Here is a 14,032-nt window from a genome sequence, read left to right as displayed (position 1 = left end):
TTCATAGAGTTAGCGGTGTAGATATTTCCATGTTCATACAGATGGCGGTGTAGATATTTCCATGTTCATATAGATGGCGGTGAAGATATTTACATGTTCAAACAGATGGCGGTGTAGATATTTCCATGTTCATAGAAACGGCGGTACAGATATTACCGTGCTCATAGAGATGGCGGTGTAGATATTCCCATGTTCCTACAGATGGCGGTGTAGGTATTACCATGTTCATACAGATAGCGGTGTAGATATTTCCATGTTCATTCAGATATCGGTGTAGATATTTCCATGTTCATACAGATAGCGCTGTAGATATTTCCATGTTCTTTGAGATAGCGGTGTAGATATTTCCATGTTCATACAGATGGCGGTGAAGATATTTCCATGTTCATACAGATGGCGGTGTAGATATTTCCAAGTTCATGCAGATGGCGGTGCAGATATTTCCATGTTCCTACAGATGGCGGTGTAGATATTTCCATGTTCATACAGATGGCGGTGTAGATATTTCCATGTTCATACAGATGGCGGTGTAGATATTTCCATATTCATACAGTTATCGGTGTACATATTTCCATGTTCATACAGATGGCGGTGAAGATATTTCCATGTTCCTACAGATGGCTGTGTAGATATTTCCATTTTCCTAAAGATAGCGGTGTAGTTATTTCCATTTATATAGAGAAAGCTGTGTAGATATTTCCATGTATATGTAGATAGCTGTGTTGATATTTGAATGTTCATACAGATAGCGTTGTAGATATTTCCATGTTCATCCTGATGGCGGTGTAGATATATCCATGTTCATACAGATGGCGATGAAGATATTTCCATGTTCATACAGATGGCAGTGTAGATATATCCATGTTCATAGTGATGGCGGTGTAGATATTTCCATGTTTATACAGATGGTGGTTTAGATATTCCCATGTTCCTACAGATGGCGGTGTAGATATTTCCATGTTCATTCAGATAGCGGTGTAGATATTTCCATGTTCATACAGATAGCGGAGTAGATATTTCCAAGTTTATAGAGATAGCGGTGTAGTTATTTCCATGTTTATAGAGAAAGGTGTGTAGATATTTCCATGTATATGCAGATAGCTGTGTAGATCTTTCCATGTTCATACAGATAGCGGTGTAGGTATTTTCATGTTCATTCAGATGTCGGTGTAGATATATCCATGTTCATACAGATGGCGGTGAAGATATTTCCATGTTCATACAGATGGCGGTGTAGATATTTCCATGTTTATGCAGATAGCGGTGTAGACATTTCCATGTTCATAGAGATGGCGGTGTAGATACTTCCATGTTTATACAGATAGCGGTGTAGTTATTTCCATGTTTATAGAGATAGAAGTGCAGATATTTCCATTGATATACAGATAGCTGTGTAGATATATACATGTTCATACAGATAACGGTGTAGATATTTCCATGTTCAAACAGTTAGCGATGCAGATATTTCCATATTCATACAGATGGCGGTGTAGATATTTCCATGTTCATAAAGATGTCGGTGAAGATATTTACATGTTGAAACAGGTGCCGGTTTGGATATTTCCATGTTCATAGATATAGCGAAGTAGATATTACCATGCTCATAGAGATGGCGGTGTAGATGTTTCCATGTTCTTACGGATGGTGTTGTAGGTGTTTCCATGTTAATACGGATGGCGGTGTAGATATTTCCATGTTTATACAGAGTTCGGTTTAGATATTTCCATGTTTACATAGATAGCGGTGTAGATATTTCCATGGTGATACACTAGGTTGTGTAGATATTTCCAAGTTTATACAGGTAGCGGTGTAGATATTTCCATGATTATAAAGATAGCGTGGTAGATATTTCCATGTTTATACAGATAGTGGTATAGATATTTCCATGTTTATACAGATGGCCGTGTAGATATTTCCATGATTATAGAGATGGCGGTCTAGATATTTCCATGTTTACAGAGATAGTGGTGTAGTTATTTCCAAGTTTATAGAGAGAGCGGTGTAGATATATCCATGTTTATACAGATAGCGGTGTAGTTATTTTCATGTTTATAAACATAGCAGTGTAGATATTTCCATTGATATACAAATATCTGTGAAGATATTTCCATGTTCATACAGATAGCGTTGTAGATATTTCCATGTTCATACAGATAGCGGTGTAGATATTTGCATGTTCATACAGTTAGCCGTGTAGATACTTCCATTTTCATACAGAAGGTGGTGAAGATATTTGCAAGTTCATACAGATGGCGGTGTAGATATTTCCATGTTCCTACAGATGGCGGTGTAGGTATTTCCATGTTCATACAGATAGCGGTGTAGTTATTTCCATGTTTATAGAGAAAGCTGTGTAGATATTTCCATGTATATGCAGATAGCTGTGTAGGCATTTCCATGTTCATACAGACAGCGCTGTAGATATTTCCATGTTCATACAGATGGTGGTGTAGATATATCCATGTGCATACAGATGGCGGTGTAGATATTTCCGTGTTCATTCAAATGGCGGTGTAGATATATCCATGTTCATATAGAGGGCGGTGAAGGTATTTCCATGTTCACACAGATGGCGGTGTAGATATTTCCATGTTCATACAGATGGCGGTGAAAATATTTCCACGTTCAATCAGATGGCAGTGTAGATATTCCCATGTTCATAGAGATAGCGGTGTAGATATTACCATGCTCATAGAGATGGCGGTGTAGATATTTCCATCTTCATACAGATGGCGGTGTAGATATTTCCATGTTTATAGGGATGGCGCTGTAGTTATTTCCATGTTTATACAGAGTTTGGTTTAGATATTTCCATGTTTACACAGATAGCGGTGTAGATATTTCCATGTTGATACACATAGCGGGGTAGATATTTCCTAGTTTATAGAGATAGTGGTGTAGATATTTCCATGTTTATAGAGATAGCGGCATAGATATTTCCATGTTTATACAGATGGCAGTGTAGATATTTCCATGTTTATAGAGTTGGCGGTCTAGATATTTCCAAGTTCATAGAGATATGGTGTAGTTATTTCCAAGCTTATAGAGAGAGAGGTTTAGATATTTCCATGTTTATACAGATAGCGATGTAGTTATTTTCGTGCTTATAGAGATAGCAGTGTATATATTTCCATTGATATACAGGTAGATGTGTAGATATTTCCATGTTCATACTGATTGTGGTGTAGATATTTCCATATTCTTACAGATAGCGGTGAAGATATTTCCATGTTTATACAGATAGCGGTGTAGATATTTCCATGTTTATACAGATGGCGGTGTAGTTATTTCCATGTTTATAGAGAAAGCTGTGTAGATATTTCCATGTTTATACAGGTAATGGTGTAGATATTTTGATGTTCATGTGGATAGCGGTGTAGATATTTCCATGTTCATACAGATAGCGGTGTAGATATTTCCATGTTCATACAGATGGCAGTGAAGATATTTCCATGTTCCTACAGATAGCGGTGTAGATATTTCCATGTTCATACAGATGGCGGTGTAGATATTTCCATGTTCATACAGATAGCGGTGTAGATATTTCCATGTTCATTCCGATGGCAGTGTAGAAATTTCCATGTTCATTCCGATGGCAGTGTAGATATTTCCATGTTCATACAGATAGCGGTGAAGATATTTCCATGTTCATACAGATGGCGATGTAGATATTTCCATGTTCATACAGATCGCCGTGTAGATATTTCCATGATTATAGACATGGCGGTGAAGCTATTTCCTTGTTTATACAGATAGCGATGTAGATATTTCTATGTTTATAGAGATGGCGGTGTAGATATTTCCATGTTCATACAGATAGCGCTGCAGATATTTCCATGTTCATACGGATAGCGGTATAGATATTTCCATGATCGTACAGATGGCGGTGTAGATATTTCCATGTTTACAGGGATAGCGGTGTAGATATTTCCATGTTAATACACAAAGCGGAGTAGATATTTCCAAGTTTACAGAGATAGCAGTATAGATATTTCCATGTTTATAGAGATAGCGTTGTAGATATTTCCTTGTTTATACAGAAAGCAGTATAGATATTTCCATGTTTATACAGATTGCGGTGTAGATATTTCCATGTTTATAGAGATGGCGGTTAAGATATTTCCATGTTCATATAGAGAGTTGTGTAGTTATTTCCAAGTTTATAGATATAGCGGTGTAGGTATTTCCATATTAATACAGATAGCGGTGTAGATATTTCCATGTTTATACAGATACCGGTGTAGATATTTTCATGTTTATAGAGATGGCGGTCCAGATATTTCCTGGTTTATACAGATAGCGGTGTGGGTATTTCCATGTTTATACAGATAGCGGTGTAGATATTTCCATCTTAAAACAGATGGCGGTAGAGATATTTCCATGTTCATACAGATGGCGTTCTAGATATTTCCATGTTAACACAGATAGTGGTGTGGATATTTCCATGTTGTTACAGATAGCGGTGTAGGTATTTTCATGTGTATAGAGATGGCAGTCCAGATATTTCCTTGTTTATACAGATAGTGGTGTAGATATTTCCATGTATATAGAGATAGCGGTGTAGATATTTCCATTTTTATACAGATAGCAGTGTAGATATTTCCACGTCCATAGAGATAGCGGTGTAGATATTTCCACCTTTATAGAGATGGCGGTGGAGGTATTTTGATATTCCTACAGATGGCGGTGTAGATATTTCCATGTTTATACAGATAGCGGTGTAGATATTTCCATCTTAATACAGATGGCGGTGTAGATATTTCTATGTTCCTACAGATGGCGGTGCAGGTATTTCCATGTTCATACAGATGGCGTTGTAGATATTTCCATGTTTATAGAGATGGCGGTGTAGATATTTGCATGTTTATAGACATAGTGGTGTAGATAATTCCATGTATATACAGAAAGCTCTGAAGATATTTCCATGTTCATACAGATGGCGGTGTAGATATTTCCATGTTCATACAGATCGCGGTGTATATATTTCCATGATTATAGAGATAGCGGTGTAGTTATTTTCACGTTTATAGAGATGGCGTTGCAGATATTTCCATGTTTATAGAGATGGCGGTGTAGTTATTTCCATCTTTACATAGATAGCGTTGTAGACATTTCCATGTTCATACAGTAGCGGTGTAGATATTTCCATGTTTATACAGATAGTAGTGTAGATATTTCCATGTTTATAGAGATAGCGGTGTAGTTGTTTCCCTGTTTTACAGATAGCACTGTAGCTATTTCCATGTTTATAGAGATAGCGGTGTATATATTTCCATGTTTATGCAGATAGCGGTGTAGATATTTCCACGTTCATACGGATGTCGGTGTAGATATTTCCATGTTCATAGAGATGGTGCTGTAGATATTTCCACGTTCATAGAGATGTTGCTGTACATATTTCCACGTTTGTACGGATGGCGGTGTAGATATTTCCATGTTTATATAGATGGTGTGTAGATATTTCCATGTTTATACAGAGGGCGGTTTAGATATTTCCATGTTTACAGAGATAGCGGTGTAGATATTTCCATGTTGATACACATAGCGGTGTAGTTATTTCCAAGTTTATAGAGATAGCGGTGTAGATATTTCCATGTTTATACAGATAGCGGCGCAGATATTTCCATCTTATTACAGATGGCGGTGTAGGTATTTTCGTGTTCCTACAGATGGCTGTGTAGATATTTCCATGTTCATACAGACGGCGGTGTAGATATTTCCAAGTTTACAGTGATAGCGGTGTAGTTATGTCCATGCTTATAGGGAAAGCTGTGTAAATATTTCCATGTATATGCAGATAGCAGTGTAGATATTTCCATGTTCATACAGATAGCTGTGTAGATAATTCCACCTTTATAGAGATGGTGGTGTAGATATTTCTATGTTCATACAGATGGCGGTGTAGATATTTCCATGTTCATTGAGATGGCGATGTAGATATTTCCATGTTTATACAGATGGCCGTGTACATATTTCTATGTTTGTAGAGATTGCGGTGTAGATATTTCCATGTTTATTCAGAAAGCGGTGTAGATAATTCCATGTTTACACAGACAGCGGTGCAGACCTTTCCATGTTTACAGAGATAGCGTTGTAGAAATTTACATGTATATTGAGATAGCAGTGTAGTTATTTCCATGTTTATACAGATAGTTCTGAAGATATTTCCATGTTTACACAGATAGCGGTGTGGATATTTGCATGTTCATACAGATAGCGGTGTAGATATTTCCATGTTCATACAGTTAGCGGTGTAGATATTTCCATGTTCCTACAGAGAGCGGTGTACATATTTCCATGTTCATACAGATGGGGGTGATGATATTTACATGTTCATACAGATGACGGTGTAAATTTTCCACGTTCATAGAGATGCCGGTGTAGATATTTCCAAGTTCATATGGATGGCGGTGTAGATATTTCTATGTTCATACAGATGACGGTGTAGATATTGAAATATTTACACAGATAGCGGTGTAGATATTTCCATGTTGATACACATAGTGGTGTAGACATTTCCAAGATTATAGAGATAGCGGTGTAGAAGTTTCCATGTTTATAGAGACAGCGTTGTAGATATTTCCATGTTTATATAGATAGCGGTAAAGATATTTCCATGTTTATACAGATGGCGTTGTAGATATTTCCATGTTCATCCAGATAGCGGTGTAGATATTTCCATGTTCATCCAGATGGCGGTGTAGATATATCCATGTTCATACAGATGGCGGTGAAGATATTTCCATGTTCATACAGATGGCGGTGTAGATATTTCCATGTTCATACAGATAGCGGTGTAGTTATTTCCATGTTTATAGAGAAAGCTGTGTAGATATTTCCATGTATATGCAGATAGCTGTGTTGATATTTCAATGTTCATACAGATAGCGGTGTAGATATTTCTTTGTTCATCCAGATAGCGGTGTAGATATTTACATGTTCATCCAGGTGGCGGTGTAGATATATCCATGTTCATACAGAAGGCGGTGTAGATATTTCCATGTTCCTATAGATGGCGGTGTAGGTATTTCCATGTTCATACAGTTAGCGATGTAGATATTTCCATGTTCATTCAGATATCGGTGTACATATTTCCATGTTCATAAAGATAGCGCTGTAGATATTTCCATGTTCATACAGATGGCTTTGTAGATATTTCCATGTTCATACAGATGGCGGTGTAGATATTTCCATGTTCCTACAGATGGCGGTCTAGATATTTCCATGTTCATACAGAAAGCGGTGTAGTTATTTCCATGATTATAGAATAAGCTGTGTAGATGTTTGCATGTATATGCAGATAGCTGTGTTGATATTTCAATGTTCATACAGATAGCGGTGTAGATATTTCCACGTTCATCCAGATAGCGGTATAGATATTTCCATGTTCATCCAGATGGCGGTGTAGATATATCCATGTTCATACAGCTGGCGGTGAAGATATTTCCATGTTCATACAGATGGTGGTGTAGATATTTCCATGTTCATACAGATGGCAGTGAAGATATTTCCATGTTCAAACAGATGGCGGTGTAGATATTTCCATGTTCATGCTGATGGCGGTGTAGATATTTTCATGTTCCTACAGATGGCGGTGTAGATATTTCCATGTTCATGCTGATGGCGGTGTAGATATTTTCATGTTCCTACAGATGGCGGTGTAGATATTTTCATGTTCATACAGGTGGCGGTGTAGATATTTCCATGTTCATACTGTTGGCTGTGTAGGTATTTCCATGTTCATACAGATGGCTGTGAAGATACTTCCATGTTCATACAGATGGTGGTGAATATATTTCCATGTTCATACAGATGGTGGTGTAGATATTTCCATGTTCCTACAGATGGTGGTGTAGATATTTCCATGTTCATACAGATAGCGGTGTAGTTATTTCCATGTATATAGAGAAAGCTGTGTATATATTTCCATGTATATGCAGATAGCTGTGTTGATATTTCAATGTTCATACAGATAGCGGTGTAGATATTTCCTTGTTCATCCAGGTAGCGGTGTAGATATTTCCATGTTCATCCAGATGTCGGTGTAGATATATCCATGTTCCTACAGATGGCGGTGTAGGTATTTCCACGTTCCTATAGATGTCGGTGTAGGTATTTCCATGTTCATACAGATAGCGATGTAGATATTTCCATGTTCATTCAGATATCGGTGTAGATATTTCAATGTTCATAAAGATATCGCTGCAGATATTTCCAAGATCATACAGATAGCGGTGTAGATATTTCCATGTTCATAGAGATGGCGGTGAACTTATTTCCATGTTCATACAGATGGCGGTGTAGATATTTCCATGTTCATACAGATGGGGGTGTAGATATTTCCATGTTCATACAGACGGCGGTGTAGATATTTCCATGTTCCTACAGATGGCGGTCGTGATGTTTCCATGTTCATACAGAAAGCGGTGTAGTTATTTCCATGATTATAGAGAAAGCTGTGTAGATGTTTACATGTATATGCAGATAGCTGTGTTGATATTTCAATGTTCATACAGATAGCGGTGTAGATATTTCCTTGTTCATCCAGATAGCGGTGTAGATATTTCCATGTTCATGCTGATGGCGGTGTAGATATTTTCATGTTCCTACAGATGGCGGTGTAGATATTTCCATGTTCATACAGGTGGCGGTGTAGATATTTCCATGTTCATACAGTTAGCTGTGTAGATATTTCCATGTTCATAAAGATATCGCTGTAGATATTTCCATGTTCATACAGTTAGCGGTGTGGATATTTCCGTGTTCATACAGATGGCGGTGTAGATATTTCCATGTTCATATAGATAGCGGTGAAGATATTTACATGTTCAAACTGATGGCCGTGTAGATATTTCCATGTTCATAGAAATGGCGGTGCAGATATTACCATGCTCGTAGAGATGGTGGTGTAGATATTTCCATGTTCATACGGATGGCGGTGTAGATATTTCCATGTTCCTACAGATGGCGGTGTAGGTATTTCCATGTTCATACAGATAGCGCTGTAGATATTTCCATGTTCATACAGATAGCGCTGTAGATATTTCCATGTTCATACAGATGGCGGTGAAGTTATTTCCATGTTCATACAGATGGCGGTGTAGATATTTCCATGTTCATACAGATGGTGGTGTAGATATTTCCATGTTCATACAGATGGCGGTGTAGATATTTCCATGTTCCTACAGATGGCGGTCTTGATGTTTCCATGTTCATACAGAAAGCGGTGTAGTTATTTCCATGATTATAGAGAAAGCTGTGTAGATGTTTACATGTATATGCAGATATCTGTGTTGATATTTCAATGTTCATACAGATAGCGGTGTAGATATTTCCTCGTTCATCCAGATAGCGGTGTAGATATTTCCATGTTCATGCTGATGGCGGTGTAGATATTTTCATGTTCCTACAGATGGCGGTGTAGATATTTCCATGTTCATACAGGTGGCGGTGTAAATATATCCATGTTCATACAGATGGCGGTGTAGATATTTCCATGTTCATACAGATGGCGGTGTAGATATTTCCATGTTCATACAGATGGCAGTGTAGATATTTCCATGTTCATACAGATAGCGGTGTAGATATTTCCATGTTCATAGAAATGGCGGTGTAGATATTACCATGCTCATAGAGATGGTGGTGTAGATATTTCCATGTTCATACGGATGGTGGTGTAGATATTTCCATGTTCCTATAGATGGCAGTGTAGGTATTTCCATGTTCATACAAATAGTGAAGTAGATATTTCCATGTTCATTCAGATAGTGGTGTAGATATTTCCATGTTCATACAGATGGCGGTGAAGATATTTCCATGTTCACACAGATGGCAGTGTAGTTATTTCCATGTTCATGCAAATGGTGATGTAGATATTTCCATGTTCATTCAGATAGTGGTGTAGATATTTCCATGTTCATACAGATAGCGCTGTAGATATTTCCATGTTCCTACAGATGGCGGTGTAGATATTTCCATGTTCATACAGATAGCGGTGTAGATATTTCCATGTTCATACAGATGGCGGTGTAGATATTTCCAAGTTCATACAGATAGCGGTGTAAATATTTCCACGTTCATACAGTTAGCGATGCAGATATTTCCATGTTCATACAGATGGCGGTGTAGATATTTCCATGTTCATACAGATGGCGGTGAAGATATTTACATGTTCAAACAGATTGCGGTGTAGATATTTCCGTGATCATAGAGATGGCGGTGTAGATAGTTCCATGCTCATAGAGATGGCCATGTAGATGTTTCCATGTTCATATGGATGGCGGTGTAGATATTTCCATGTCCATACGGATGGCGGTGTAGATATTTCCATGTTTATACAGAGTTCGGTTTAGATATTTCCATGTTTACACAGATAGCGGTGTAGATATTTCCATCTTGATAGAGAAAGCGGTGTAGATATTTCCAAGTTTATAGAGGTAGCAGTGTAGGTATTTCCGTGTTTATAATGATAGCGTTGTAGATCTTTCCATGTTTATACAGATAGCGGTATATATATTTCCATGTTTATACAGATGGCGGTGTAGATATTTCCATGATTATTGAGATGGCGGTCTAGATATATCCATGTTTACAGAGATAGTGGTGTAGTTATTTCCAAGTTTATAGTGAGAGTGGTGTAGATCTATCCATGTTTACAGATAGTGGTTTAGTTACTTTCATGTTTATAAAGATAGCAGTGTAGATATTTCCATTGATATACAGATATCTGTGTTGATATTTCCATGTTCATACAGATATCGGTGTAGATATTTCCATGTGCATACAGAAGGCGGTGAAGATATTTCCATGTTCATACAGATGGCTGTGTAGATATTTCCATATTCCTACAGATGGCGGTGTAGATATTTCCGTGTTCATACAGATAGCGGTGTAGTTATTTCCATGTTTATAGAGAAAGCTGTGTAGATATTTCCATGTATATGCAGATAGCTGTGCAGATATTTCCATGTTCATACAGACAGCGGTGTAGATATATCCATGTTCATACAGGTGGCGGTGAAGATATTTCCATGTTCATACAGATGGCGGTGTAGATGCTTCCATGTTCATACTGATGGTGTAGATATTTCCATGTTCCTACAGATGGCGGTGTAGATATTTCCATGTTCATAGAGATAGCGGTGTAGATATTTCCAAGTTTATAGAGATAGCGGTGTAGTTTTTTCCATGTTTACAGAGAAAGCTGTGTAGATATTTGCATGTATATGCAGATAGCTGTGTAGATATTTCCATGTTCATACAGATAGCGTTGTAGATATTTCCATGTTCATTCAGATGGCGATGTAGACATATCCATGTTCATACAGATGGCGGTGAAGATATTTCCATGTTCATACAAATGGCGGTGTAGATATTTCCATGTTCATACAAATGGCGGTGTAGATATTTCCATGTTCATAGAGACGGCGGTGTAGATATTTCCATGTTTATATAGATAGCGGTGTAGTTATTTAAATGTTTATAGACATAGCAGTGCAGATATTTCCATTGATATACAGATAGCTGTGTAGATATATCCATGTCCATACAGATAGCCGTGTAGATATTTCCATGTTCATACAGGTAGCGGTGTAGATATTTCCATGTTCATACAGATAGCGGTGTAGATATTTCCATGTTCATACAGATAGCGGTGTAGATATTTCCATGTTCATACAGATAGCGGTGTAGATTTCCATGTTCATACAGTTAGCGGTGTAGATATTTCCATGTTCATACAGAAGGCGGTGTAGATATTTCCATCTTCATACAGATGGCGGTGAAGATATTTACTTGTTCAAACAGATGGCGGTGTAGATATTTCCATGTTCATAGAGATGGCTGTTTAGATATTACCATGCTCATAGAGATGGCGGTGCAGTGTTCATATGGATGGCGGTGTGGATATTTCCATGTTCATACGGATGGCGGTGTAGATATTTCCATGTTTATACAGAGTTCGGTTTAGATATTTCCATGTTTACAGAGATAGCGGTGTAGATATTTCCATCTTGATACACTAAGCGGTGTAGATATTTCCAAGTTTATAGAGGTAGCGGTGTAGATATTTCCGGGTTTATAATGATAGCGTTGTAGATATTTCCATGTTTTTACAGATAGCTGTATAGATACTTCCATGTTTATACAGACGGCGGTGTAGATATTTCCATGATTATAGAGATGGCGGTCTAGATATTTCCATGTTTACAGAGATAGTGGTGTAGTTATTTCCAAGTTTATAGAGAGAGCGGTGTAGATATATCCATGTTTATACAGATAGCGGTGTAGTTATTTTCATGTTTATAAAGATAGCAGTGTAGATATTTCCATTGATATACAGATATCTGTGTAGATATTTCCATGTTCATACAGATATCGGTGTAGATATTTCCATGTTCATACGGATAGCGGTGTAGATATATGCATATTCATACAGTTAGCGGTGTAGATATTTCCATGTTCATACAGATGGCGGTGAAGATATTTCCATGTTCATACAGATGGCGGTGTAGATATTTACATGTTCCTGCAGATGGTGGTGTAGATATTTCCATGTTCATACAGATGGCGGTGTACATATCTCCATGTTCAAACAGATGGCAGTGTAGATATTTCCATGTTCATACAGATGGCGGTGTAGATATTTAAATGTTCATATAGATGGCGGTGAAGATATTTCCATGTTCATAGAAATGGCGGTGTAGATATTACCAAGCTCATAGAGATGGTGGTGTAGATATTTCCATGTTCATACTGATGGCGGTGTAGATATTTCCACGTTCCTACAGATGGCGTTGTAGGCATTTGCATGTTCATACAGATAGCGGTGTAAATATTTCCATGTTCATTCAGATAGCGGTGTAGATATTTCCATGTTCATACAGATAGCGCTGCAGATATTTCCATGTTCATACAGACAGTGGTGTAGATATTTCCATGTTCATACAGATAGCGCTGCAGATATTTCCATGTTCATACTGATGGCGGTATAGATATTTCCATGTTCATACAGATAGCGCTGTAGATATTTCCATGTTCATACAGATGGCGGTGTAGATATTTCCATGTTCATACAGATGGTGGTGTAGATATTTCCATGTTCATACAGATGGCGGTGTAGATATTTCCATGTTCCTACAGATGGCGGTCTAGATATTTCCATGTTCATACAGAAAGCGGTGTAGTTATTTCCATGATTATAGAAAAAGCTGTGTAGATGTTTGCATGTATATGCAGATAGCTGTGTTGATATTTCAATGTTCATACAGATAGCAGTGTAGATATTTCCACGTTCATCCAGATAGCGGTGTAGATATTTCCATGTTCATCCAGATGGCGGTGTAGATATATCCATGTTCATACAGCTGGCGGTGAAGATATTTCCATGTTCATACAGATGGTGGTGTAGATATTTCCATGTTCATACAGATGGCGGTGAAGATATTTCCATGTTCAAACAGATGGCGGTGTAGATATTTCCATGTTCATGCTGACGGCGGTGTAGATATTTTCATGTTCCTACAGATGGCGGTGTAGATATTTCCATGTTCATACAGGTGGCGGTGTAGATAATTCCATGTTCATACAGTTAGCTGTGTAGGTATTTCCATGTTCATACAGATGGCTGTGAAGATACTTCCATGTTCATACAGATGGTGGTGAATATATTTCCATGTTCATACAGATGGTGGTGTAGATATTTCCATGTTCCTACAGATGGTGGTGTAGATATTTCCATGTTCATACAGATAGCGGTGTAGATATTTCCATGTATATAGAGAAAGCTGTGTAGATATTTCCATGTATATGCAGATAGCTGTGTTGATATTTCAATATTCATACAGATAGCGGTGTAGATATTTCCTTGTTCATCCAGATAGCGGTGTAGATATTTCCATGTTCATCCAGACGTCGGTGTAGATATATCCATGTTCCTACAGATGGCGGTGTAGATATTTCCATGTTCCTATAGATGGCGGTGTAGGTATTTCCATGTTCATACAGATAGCGATGTAGATATTTCCATGTTCAT

Source organism: Gorilla gorilla, chromosome 9 (genome assembly GCF_029281585.2).
Source record: "Gorilla gorilla gorilla isolate KB3781 chromosome 9, NHGRI_mGorGor1-v2.1_pri, whole genome shotgun sequence".
NCBI lineage: Eukaryota > Metazoa > Chordata > Mammalia > Primates > Hominidae > Gorilla > Gorilla gorilla.
Note: the sequence above shows the minus strand (reverse complement) of the source record.